Raw genomic sequence first — 12,329 nt, 5'->3', positions numbered from 1 at the left:
ACCATCTAGATGCATTTACATTTCCCCTTCTTTAATTCTATGTATTATTTGGCTCATTTTCTGGGTGAGGAAATCAAGGAAGTTCCCAGACTCACCCCCTAGACAGGCAGTGAGACCCAGGTCCACGCCACTCCACGCACTCTCCCATCCTGCCATGTTCGCTGCCACGCGCTCTGCCTCACCACCTCCCCGGAACCACCCCCGGTGTTCCCAGTGGCCCACCATTACCATTACAGAAGCAAAGAAATCCCAGTTTCCAAGGAGGACACCGAGAAGCCTCAACACGTTTTGTCCCGTTGTGATTTATAGAAACTACTAGGGACACAAACACTGAACAAATGATCAGGGGAGTAAGTCCCACTTCTTATGGCTTTTAATACAAACAAAATGAACATTTTCACTATTGACAACCATTGTAATGATAATCAATAAAAATAACTAGTGCCCAGGCTAAACATAAGTGATCCACGCCAGGTCAGCTCCCCAGAGAGATGAAAAATCACTTTTTCAGGTGATATTCTTATGAAACCGTCTGCCTTTGGTGGCATCAGCGCCACCACCGGAAAACAACCGTGCCATACCCTGCTGCTTCCGAAAGGCTTTGGGTCCAGCAGACCTGCAAACATGCCCCTCTCCTCAATGCAGTCTCTTCCCCAACAACAGCCAAGCCTCTCAACTCGTAAGTCAGATTCCATCACTCCTCTGCTCAAACTGATGACTTTTATTAATACTGGGAAGCCTGACCTACAAAGCCTTATGCCAGCACTTGCCAGTGGGTCTGGAATTGCCCCAAGGAAGTGGTTTGAAAATTCAGTGCAGCAGTTTCTGTTTGCTTAATGGCTGGGGACCACCTCTACCTGTAGAGAGGCAGGGTCCCTGGGATCCGTGTGTCCTGCCATGTGCTGGTGCATCTCCCACAAAGAAAACTTGGCCCCATGTTGTGCATTTATTTTAAATGACCTACTAAACAGCCAGTTGTTGCAATCTGGGCCTAGAGTCTAATGCATTTTTACTATAAATACACAGAGTTTTCTGAATGATTTAAAACTTCCTAAAACATCCAGGAATCCAAAATGCTGCATACTTTGCAAGAAGATTTAATTTGCTTGATCATAAATTTATCAACAGCGTTCACCAGTTTGGAAAATCGCAGCACTGCTGATGAATGACATCCCTTGTGATAATTTAAGTCAGCCATGTAACATGGGTGCCCTGGCCTCTATATACACATATATAGTGTGTGGTGTGTGTGTGTGTGTGTGTGTGTGTGTGTGTGTGTAGCTGCTGCATTGAAGGTGACTCTTCAATAGGAGGACTGCTAGTGTGGTGTTTATGTATTAAAATACATATTATTTATTACAAATGGATTTCCTTTTATTCCTCTCTTATATTGCAAGGATCTCATATTGACTTGTTTTAATTAGGTGTGTGGGAAGTTTCTATTGCCTGTGAATTTCACTGCAGGGTAGCAAAGGAGAAGAGAGAAAACGCCAGATTTATCATACAAGGCAGAGTCGGGTGTGAAAGCGTCGGGAACATCATCCTTTACGACGTGCCCCCCACCAGTCTCCGGAACTGACTCTCCCATCACTCATGACCTCCGTGCTTGCCCTCGAAGCCACCAAGCCTGTGCCCGCCCCAGGGCCTCAGCTCTCACCGGGCCTCTGCTCGGAAGGCCCATCATCCAGCTCTCACTAGCGCCCACTCATCTCTCCTGCTTCATTCCTGGCTCTCAGATGTCACCTCCTGGGAAAGCCTGTGACCCCACACTTCACCTTACCTTTTTACCATCGGTTAAGCTCCTCCGGCATGTATCTTTAGCTACAATTCTACCTTCATATCATTTGCCCCCCTACTCTAGATCTCTGCCATGCCACGAGAGAAGAGGGCCAAGTGCCTTTGGAACCCAGTGCCTGGAGCATGGAGAGTGGCACAAAGTGGGCATCTGATGAATATGTGTACAGTGGATGAATGGCTGCGTGAAGATACTGCCTGTGCTCCTGATACTGGGAGCCACGTCTCTTCCTACTCCCTATCTACATAATTTATAGGCAATCTAAGTCAGCATTAATTCTTTTAAATATATCCATTAAATGCCTACCATATTTCAGGCACTGAGGACACAATAAAAAATAAGACAAACCTGCCCGTACACTTTGTAAATAGCGATCAGGTCCAGCACCTCTGAAGCATTTGAATCTTTCAGAGAAGTGACTTCATAAAAAAACCACCCATTTCTATTTTATATTGAGTGTCTTTTAAATAGAATGTGATATTTATAAATGTTTATTTGTCATGTATTAAGAAAAAAGCTCTTATCACCTATAAAGGAATTTTTTGCTAGTGTGAAAAATCTTTCCCCCAGTCCCAGTGAGATCCTTCTTCAAGTCCCCAAAACACCACCCCTCAGAGACTGAGGGAGTAAAGGCTGGGAGATGTGCGAGTGGAAGCTTCTAGTCCCCTTAAGTGGTGTAGCCAGCAGGGACCTCTGCCTACCTGGCTGGGATGAAGCTCCCCTGCTAAGGCACAGAGGGGCCATCACCCCCTGAAGGCCTCCACCAGCTAGAGAAGTCCAGCCTGTCTTCTTTCTGGGGGAAGCACAAGTTGGCATCAGCCCCAGTGAGTGCACACAGCCACCCTGGACGCTCCAGACAGGGGCTGACTCTTCAGACCCTTTCACCCACCCACAATGTGGCCGAGCACCTTTCCCACATGCTGACGAGGGACGAAAGCGCCTCAAAGCTAACAGCCTGTATATCTGTACAGATCTGCACAGGGGACTTTCTCATCCATTTCCACATTTGGAGGAGAGATAATTTAATCTTGTGTTTATAAATAAGCAATGGACATAGGTTCAGCAATTTGACAAAAGTGCAGCTAAAACCAGGGTCTTCTGATTCCAAGTTAGAAAACAGGAGTGATTGGCTAAAATCAGGTTTGGGGGATTATCTGTGGGTTTTGATTCTCAGGGGTATAGAACTTCACCGGAGGAGGTGGCTACACTGCACCCTGGTCAACCGTTTAAACAAATCTCAAATAAATGCCTACTTGGGCACACGTCCCCTACCAGTTTCCACTCTCAGCCCGGCTCCCACGGTTTCATGAAACCTTTACTCCTAGTAAGTTTCTAGACTTGAGCAAATCGTGGAGGGGGCCATAAGGAACTCCATCCCTGTCCTGACCTTACACGGTGATAGGGGGACAACCTCCTTACCTCTCTTAACTCTGTCCCAGACCCACTGCAGCAGAAAGGTGGGGAAAGTAAAGACATAGATTCTGGATACAGCTGAAAAATATGACACGTCCCTTCCCTAAACTCCCTCGCCACCCTCCCACCCACCTCCCACACACCCACCAATGTTTCCTTTCAGGCCAGAGCTTAAAGCAAACATATCTAGGATAGGCTGAGCTAACAATAAGAAAAAGGCTCCAGAAGGGTCAGCCCAGGAGTTTCTGGTCCACACCAGAATCTTCCAAAGGGCGTACCCATGGGGCTGGCGGAGGATGGTTAGTACCTGAATTGATGTCCCACCAAGCTGACTCAGAAAGGCTCTTACTGCAAGAACTTTAAGTCTCTTTAAAGTGCCGTATAACTTAACAGACTTAAAGTTTGAGTTTCAATTTGCTACAAATGTGCACATGACCTATAGGCAAAAAACACCCAGAGTCCTCCAATCTCCCTCTCAATTCCCACCGCTCGGCACTGATTCGTTAGGCAGTGAGTGCGTTCGCCCCCCTCACTTCACCCCGGCTCCCTTCGGGTGCAGGGCCGTGGCCTCACTCTGGGCTGTGGGCCCAGAGACCCGCACGGGGTGATGCCGGCCCCCAGCACTCAGCCGCTGAAGGGAGAGTCGCACCTTTTCAGGTTTCTTGGGTTCAGCCGCTGAGGGGAGAGTCGCACCTTTTCAGGTTTCTTGGGTTCAACTGAGGTGGAGGTCAGTTCCTGGCCCAGGCGGCTCCCTCTAGCTAATACGGCGGAGGCTGCAGTGGGCAGAGGAGAGTGAGCCAGACCAGCCTAAAATAGAAATCCAAGTTCTGTCCCTGTCTACCCAAGCTCCCAGTCTGGCTGAATGTGGCCCATTAGATGAGACAGGGAAAGAGAGCAGAAGTGAATGGAGGCTAAGAGATGGCTTGTTGGGAATTATGAAAACAGCATTCAGATGCAACCCTCAGAGCATGTCCTGCAAACAGGAAAGACAACAAACTTCTCACAGTAAAGTGCATGTAAGTGTAAGACAATCACGTTTCTGGGGACAGGCCTGTCTGTGGCTGGTAATCAGTGTACTGTTGTGCAGTTTATTCCACTGAGACAAAGAATAATGATTACATCTGACCTTGTAGATGAGGGAGTGAGGGGTGATCTCTGGCACAAAAGCCCAGCCTTCGGAACACAAAGTAACACTGATGACCACAGAGTAAGAAATTATCTTCTGCCTGACCCCATCCATCCTGTGACCCACCTTGAGCAAGGTGGGGGTCACCTTGGCAGACAACTGGATGCCTCCTCATCTGTAGATGGGACGGTCTGCCTTATCCGTGTTCTCAGAGGTAAAGGAGGGAACCACAGTGGTCCCAGAACCGGTGGCCTGGCATCTCGGTCACTGTGTGCAAGCAATTCTCCTATGAAGCAAAGGATTCAAAGACTGTGTCTGTCAGGCTGAGCAGGGAGATGCAGCAGACATCGGAGCCTTCACCAGACGATGAAAATCAGCAAGGGAGGAACAGAGAAAGAATGAAGAGCGAGGGAAGGAAGGAGGAAACGGGGTCCAGGATTCCCAGGGAAAGGGGCTTCCTTTCTCGTGCCCAGAGCCCCCAGGGGAGGATAAATTAATCACCAACCTTGCGTGAAGGCATGCAAAATAAAAGAGGCCCCCGCCAGGTGACCATCTCTGCCGGGACTCGAACCCGGAACCTCTGGATTAGAAGTCCAGCGCGCTCGTCCATTGCGCCACAGAGACCTCACCACACACACAGCATCAGCACCAGAACTGAAAAAGCACATACCTTCTGCATCACCGAGCCATCTCAGCACCCCGCTCTCTGACGGTGGGGGGACAGGGACAGCTGGAAAATCTGGAGTGGAGATCCAAGCAGCCGGCTGCACCCAAGCTTTCCTCGGTACTGTGGGTCCTGGGTCCTCAGAGGATGGGAGGGATGTGGAGGTGGTCATTTCCCCAGTCCCGGGATCTCTGGCGGCGTAGGACAGAGCTACAGCCTCTGCTCTCCTTCCCTCTCCATCCCTGAGGGAGGAGACGGAGACAGTCCCTATTCTCATGCTAATTAGGCAGAGCGCACCCAGCCCCTCAGAGGAAACAGAAGCCATGTCCACCTCCACCCCTCTCCCTCCCTGTGGTTTCACCCCAGTCCAGCTATTCTCAGACAGGGGCTGGGCAAAGCTGGGAGATTCAGGGAAACCCTCGGTCCCTGAGACAAAGGAGCTGCTTCCGTGCAGAGACAGTGTGAACAGCAGCAGAGACCGGCAGGGAGGCTGGGCTCCAGGAGGCTGGTCCAGTTCTCGGCTTTGAGAGCCGCATGTGTGAAGCCTACGGAAGAGATCGCAGACTGATGTGATGTTCCTCCGGCAGCTTCACTAGAATTGAGGGTGAGGGAGGGGACGGAACAGCAGCGAGTGTGTGTTTGAGAGAGTGTGCGTGCATGCACGTGCGTGTGTGCGCGTGTGTACATACAGGGAGGAGGGAAAGAGCGGCTCCCTAATGAAATACAGATGGTCCTCGCACAGCTCTGCATTAGTACCTGCTCCCGCCTCCCCTTCCTGAGCTCCAGGTCTCTGCCTCATTCACTGAAGGAGGATTTCCCAGCTGCCTGGGCTTGCTAGGGGCTCTAGAACAGCCAGACTGACCATCCTCTGTAACGGCACATAAGGGCCCCCGAACCCAGCCAGGATCCAAGAAAAAAGATCCTATTTTTAAAAACCTCCAAGGGAAGACAATGCCATAATCACTGTTGGTTATTGTTTCCACTATGCCAGTCCTTCTGAATATCTAATCTGAGTCCCTCTTACCTCACTGTCAGCTCAGTTTTTCCTATTTCATTCCTAAGCCCATCCAGGGACAGCACATTGATTTAAAGACGGATTCAGTGCCCACTGCCCCACTCCTACTCAAAAGGTGACCGTGAAGGCAGAGCGCTGGCTCAGACGCCCTGCTCTTCCCTCCAGGTGTGCTTCTATGGCCCCCACTCTGGGCACCTCCAAGTGACTCCTACCTCAAGATCGCCCTTTCCAACGGGGAGGCCAGGGGAGGCCAAGTGAAGAACAATACGACGATACAAAGTGCTTTGCCTGGAAGATGTGTAAGGGCCCTTCCAACTCTAAGACTTCCAACTGCAACCTCTCCCACATCCCACCCCTCCATAAAGCTCCCGAAGTGAGCCCTGGGAGAGACAGGATCAAGGAGATGCAGTCAGGTCAGCAGGCAAGGGACTGACCCCGACATGTGGGGGGAGCAGCCTCTCCAACCGGGCTCGCCCTCCATCCAGGGCCTTGAAGCAGCAGCTTCTTTGCTCCTTAAGACATCATGGGTCCCCACAGCCTGAACGCGGAGCCCCGGCCTGGCTCTCCAGCTCCCTCCAGGAGCTCCCTTCATCGTGCACGATGTTCTCATTTGGCACTGGGGACACAATGATGAGAGATAAAGAATGACATGCCCCCCACCCGACCCTGCAAGGATCCTGTAGGCAACTCCTAGTACAGGAACTACTCTGAAGACATTTGAGGGGAAAGAAGGCACCGACCTTACTGCCCACCAAACAAGGGGCCACTTTTCCAAGTTCACACAAAGACCCACCTCTGGAAGCAGAAAAATCCAGCTTCAAGAGCAAATTGTGCAGCTTACCTGCTTCAAAACCTGAGAAAATTATTTGACTTCACAGCCTTCCACTTCCCTGTTATAAACTGAGGGCGACAAGAAATGATAGTGGGGAAGTCTAGCTGAGACTTCCTGGTACAAGGCAGAGTCCCGGTCCCTCCTCTGTCCCATGCCCTCTGACTCTTGCCTCTAGTGCCTGGATTACCTCCTTCCTGTAGAATATTCTTTCTTTATCCTTCCCTCGCCCCTTCAACCATCTCTCCACTCTAGCAAAAAGCACCTCTCCTCATCAAGTGTCTTTCCAGGACCTCTTATACTTAGAATCTCTATCAACAAAAACACTCTGAACCTTGTCCAAGTGAGAGATGTCTCTCTGACATCTCTTACTTCACTTTATTATCCACAAATCAGATAAAGCTTCTTCTAAGTGTAGAGAATGTCTCTAAACTAGGCTCCTGATTTTAAAATAAGGAGGGAAGTGATCAAAGAAAGCAGTAGTTTATAAGGGGCAGGAAAGATGAGGCAAAGCTATTCAAGATGACTGACGAAAGAATACAATCTTTTTCTTCTTTTAAACTAGGTATGTCACTCGTGTTTATGTAAACCATTAAGGTGAGGACATTCCCCTTCCAAAGAAATTTCTGGACTGATTTAATTCTCTGAAGATCTGTGACTCAAACATTACTCATGCCTCTAATCGCATACCACTCTTTGACCCCAGAAAATGTGGATATTCATGCAGTATCTCATTCATAAAGCGTCGCCAGGATACATGTGATTAACGCCAAAAACTTCCTCCCATTTGCCTAGAAACAAACACAACCTACTGTGGTTCCCACTCACAGCTTCCCTAAAGGCACCTGTACAACCAGTCCATGTTTTAAATTCTAAGGGATATTAGATGGAGGAAGACAGTTGAAATAGTCATTGTATCGATAACACAACCTTTATAAACTATACTTTCACCTTTCAGTCCCTACAGTGTCCCAAGCCCTACTGATTCGCACCCATCCATCATGGGCACATCCTCCAGAAGTGGCTTCCATGAACAATCCTCTAGTGTCCCTAACCACTACCAGCTCCCTCTTCCTCTGTCACCCCCTCGGGGTGGGCCCACCTCAACCCTCCAGGGAGGTTGAAAAAGGTGCTTTGTAATATCAGCCCTATGGTGCCCTCTCTGCAACTAACAGACATTCGGCTCACAGCTCCCCAGCCCTTAAAGAAGGGCAACGTGGACATACCGATAAAGCCAAGGCCCATCAGGGCTTCCCCAGACATCCGTCCCGTGGGTGGGGTCTTGCCCCAAGCTCATTTCTCCAACCCATCAAAATGAAGCAGTCATGTCCCTAAAGGCTTGTTTCCCTCCGCCCACAGCCAGTGAGCCTGACTGAAGATGGCTCGTCCCCTCCCGTCCCTCTTCCCCCGGCAGAGGACAGAAGGGGGTGTGTCAGGGGATAACAGCCTGAGAACCAAGCCCAAGGAGGACACACACAGGGCAGGTTTTGCTTTGATCATCACGTGCTCCTTTCAGAAACCATTCCAGTTCTCACCCGGGACAACTGGGTTACCCAGGTCTCTCACGCCTCCCCAAAGTAGGTCTAGAGTCCATCTATCTCGACAATGAGCCGGACCCCGGCGCCTCTTCAAGGTCGCAGTGGAGTGCTTGCAGAGGCCAGCCGGCTCTGGGAGTCCGAGGAATGCCGAAGAACCTGGAGGTGTCTCCCTCCCCTGTCTGCCTCTGAATCCCACAACTCTCAGCCTTCTCTGGGAAACGGTCTAGAGAATTCTAGGCAAGTGTTTCTCCAAGGATACGAACGCTCTCCCTGGTCAAGAAGGATGAGGATGCTGGCAAAAATGTTTAGTGAAAGGAGTGGCCTTGGGCCACGATGTGCCACCAGATCTTTCTAGGAACCGAGGGGGAAGCACTGTCACTGCTTTACCTTGATTCCTAAAAGAATAAGTGAACCATTGGTTCAATCCCTCCAGTTCTGCCGCATTTCTCCTCTTTAGAACCCCAGTCCCTTTGCCTGTGTTTCTGACTCCGAGCCACTTCTTGGGCGCTCAGTCCCAGCACCCCTGTCCTGTCCTTACTGCTTCTTCCTGCCATCTTGGTCCCTCCCTCCTTCTTCCTCAAGGCAGGTCACCCGTGGTCACTTCCTGAATCAAAGTGCCCCGCCTCCTGGCCCTCACCTCCCCTTGCTCACGTCCACGTCACAATTCCCCACGTCCTGCAGAAGGCATTCCCTACTCCTTCCCCCCCAGCCGGTCCTTTCTACCGCTCCATTCCCTGCTCAGGTCCCCCCACCACCTGTTCTCATCTAGGATCCACCTAGTCCCAACCCTGCTGTCCCAGCTCACTGTTCCTGGTCTCCCTCAAATCCACCCCTTGTTCCTCTCTGTCTCTGTCCCCCTTACCCACCATCCCGGAGGCTCTCTGGGGTTCCCGGACCTCCAGGCACCCCCACCCCCGCCCTCAGTCACAACACCCCATCACTTGGCTCCAGAGCCTTGGTGTTGTCCCTCCTTCATCCTCTTTCCTTCCTCCAGATTTCATTCCTGGCATCTTTTGTCCCCCATCCTTTTAATCCAGATCTCTTCTCCGTCTTAAATCTTCCATCTGTGGTACCTGTTCTTTTGAATCTCCTGCCACCCAGCCCACACTCATTCCTGTGGGTTGTGCAGAATAACTTGCTCATTGCTTCTTTGCCACGTTTACATCCACACACCCTGGAGCCTTCCTGGCCCTACTGCACACCCGTGTCTATTTTACTTCATTGCCTGGGAGGCCCTAAACAGGGCCCTGCTGATCCCTCTGGCCTGGAGTTACCATGGGGATGGGGGATGGGCTGGCAGCCAGTCCCCTTCATCTTCACGGGCATCTCAGGACCCCTGGTCCTTAAAGGAGCAGACACTCTAGACCAGAGGCCAAAGAGCTAGAAGATGGGTCTTTAAGGGGTCAATGATCCTGCAGTCTTAGGGCAAGGGATTCAAGAACACTGGTTTTGTCTACTAGTAGGAATACGCGGGGCTTTCTTTCCCCTACCTCTGCTCCACTTCGCACTCAGCCTGGAAGGAGCCTTGGAGTGGATGTAATAAAGTAGATCCTGCAACAGCAAGAGAAGAAAGATATTCATCTTTTACAATGCATCAGTTTAAATAAAGAGTATAACTATGAAAGTTTCAATCCCAGACTAAGCTTGGCCTTCGATAGGGACTGACAAATCATAGCCAAGTCTATATACCATTTAATTCTTACACAATAATCAGTCACTGCCCACCTAAGACAGGCCCTTCTAAAGTTTGTCCTTGCTATGGTGTAGTCTTTTCCTACATACATACTTAACAGTAACAATATTATACACAGCAGTGATAACAGTATAACCATTCGGGTCCCCAGACTCAACTCCAATGTGTGTAAGTATGTGGGAGGGGTCTTCCCACCCATAACCCCAAACAGTTCTCAAACACCAGCGGGGTATGAGAGAACTCAGTTCTGATGCTACCTGCCCAGAGACAGCGCCAGGCTCCCCAGGGTGAGGGCTCGGCCCTACAAGACTTCCCTCCACCCCCGACTCCAGATGCCGGTCACAAGCCCCAGGCAGTTCCCTGTGCTTCTGACCTACCGGCTGTACTGGAGGTTCCCACGACCTCTCCCTTGGGTTCATTAACTTGCTAGAGCAGCTCAGAGAACTGAGGAAAACACTTATGTTTACCAGTTGAATAAAGGATTCCATAAGCATACAAGTTAACAGCCAGGTGAGGAGATACCCAGGGCAAGGTCCCAAATAAAGGAGCTTCTGTCCTTGTGGGGCTCGGGGCCTGGCTCGGTGGCTCGTGGAGGGGTTCTGGTTCCCCAAGCAGAGGTTCTCCCCTACAGAGAACCTGGATCCACAGGAGCAGAGCTCAAGAAGCTCTTCTCAGGGTTTCCTGTGAGGGCTTCACTGCATAGTCATGATTGACTAAATTATTGGCCATTGGCTGATTCAGCCTCCAGCCCCCGCCCTTGGGTGGGGGGTCCAAAAGTCTCTCATAACAAGACAAAACATCCATTTCACCTTTAAGACTGCAGTGTTTTCAGGAACTGTGGATGAAGATCAAATATACCTGGGAAACATATATTTTGTCATATGAATCACCAAATATGTATTTCTTATGACTTATTATTTCACAGTCCTAAAGAACATTCAGTCCCCACACTGAAGGCAGAGTCAAGGGGAAGTGTTTTACCTTAGGGAACCCAGTTAATCTCTTCGGGGCTCAGATGCCCCTCCTTCGCAAGGTGGTGGCCCAACTTCCAGGGTTCTTCCTCGTGCCACCTGTCTACATGCTTCTAAGAAAGAGTATCACCAGCAGCCACAATGATGACAAATGTATTTTGAATCCTTTCTCTCATTTTTATCAGAACTCCCCCAGATTGTGGAAAGAATGATTATCATTATCCTCCTTTTACAAAAGAAAAACCATGATCAAGGGCATTAAGCGGCCAACTGAAGTTACTCAGCGCGGAAGCGGTGGGGCTGCTGAGAGCCACTGGTGCCGCGTTCTGACCCCTGTCACCGTCCCAGGCAGGCGCCCACAGAAGGCATCCACGGAGAGACATCAGCAGCCCCATCATGATTCTCCCCAAGAAGTGAGATTCTGAGACCTTCCCACAAGTCCCTCCCTGCCCTGGAGACCGCACCCCCCAGGGGTAGGACAGGCAGGCCAGGCAGGTCTGGAAGGGCCACAGGGTGGGGCTTAGAAGACAGAAAGGGCAGCCCTCGGTAAGTGGGCTCATTATGGTCTCCACCTAAGTGGGTCTCTCCTTTCAGTTGCCCTCCATCAAAACATAGGAAACGGATGTCCAGATAAATACAATGATTTGATCCAGATCGGGCAGCTCGGCGTTCACAAAGCTGGCGCTCAATTCCGGGTTCTCTGACTCCTCCTTCAGTGCTCTGTTTGTTCCGCTATACTGTCACTGAATCACTCTTGAATCCCCGATACCCTCTCTGCAGAGTGTGCGACAGGGGAGCAGGGCTGAAATGCTCAGTATTCAGTCTTAACTGATAAAGTAGAAAGACCAAAGGGATCGAATAACCTCTTCCAGGAATCACTGAATTCTCAAAATGGAAGAAGGCTTTTAAAGAATTAAATCTCATTTGTTACCCTGATGCATCAGTTGAATTTTTACCATATGCTCTTAGTACTTTCATAAACTGAAAAGAAAAAGTTTGAAGATGAAGCTGTTAATGCTTAAAGGGTGAATGTTTGCTCTTTCTAATTTTTGTAGTCTATCATTTTTTTCAACCCTCTCCATCTGTAATTACATAGATTAGCAAATTCATGCCTATGGGAATTAAATTACTTATCCAATATTACAAAAATAGACTAACTGTTATGGTCCAATTGGAAAACTACAGGCTTTAAGGTCAGGATTGATTGAGGTTTGAATCCCAGCTCTGCAACCTGCTGTGGGGTGAGGGGCACACAAGCACCTCTGCCTGAGCCTCTCAGAGACTC

General features: G+C 49.9%; 1 protein-coding gene and 1 non-coding gene across 2 annotated transcripts in view; both read right to left on the bottom strand.

The window, feature by feature from the left end:
- Window positions 1-12,329, bottom strand: part of AIM2 (absent in melanoma 2) — a 91,718-nt gene that overhangs the window by 47,266 nt on the left and 32,123 nt on the right. The window contains exons 2-3 of the mRNA XM_036922650.2: window positions 5,005-5,240; window positions 2,497-2,588 (exon numbers count right to left, since the gene is read on the bottom strand). The gene's annotated coding sequence lies outside the window, so the exon portion shown is untranslated. The remainder of the gene's footprint in view (window positions 1-2,496; window positions 2,589-5,004; window positions 5,241-12,329) is intronic.
- TRNAR-UCU (transfer RNA arginine (anticodon UCU)) lies at window positions 4,885-4,958 on the bottom strand. The gene has a single exon. It is a non-coding gene; the product is annotated as a tRNA-Arg (tRNA).

This window comes from Manis pentadactyla, chromosome 19, assembly GCF_030020395.1.
Source record: "Manis pentadactyla isolate mManPen7 chromosome 19, mManPen7.hap1, whole genome shotgun sequence".
In the NCBI taxonomy this organism is placed as follows: Eukaryota; Metazoa; Chordata; class Mammalia; order Pholidota; family Manidae; genus Manis; species Manis pentadactyla.
The sequence above is the reverse complement of the archived record's forward strand: the minus strand, read 5'-3'. Positions and strand labels throughout refer to the sequence as shown.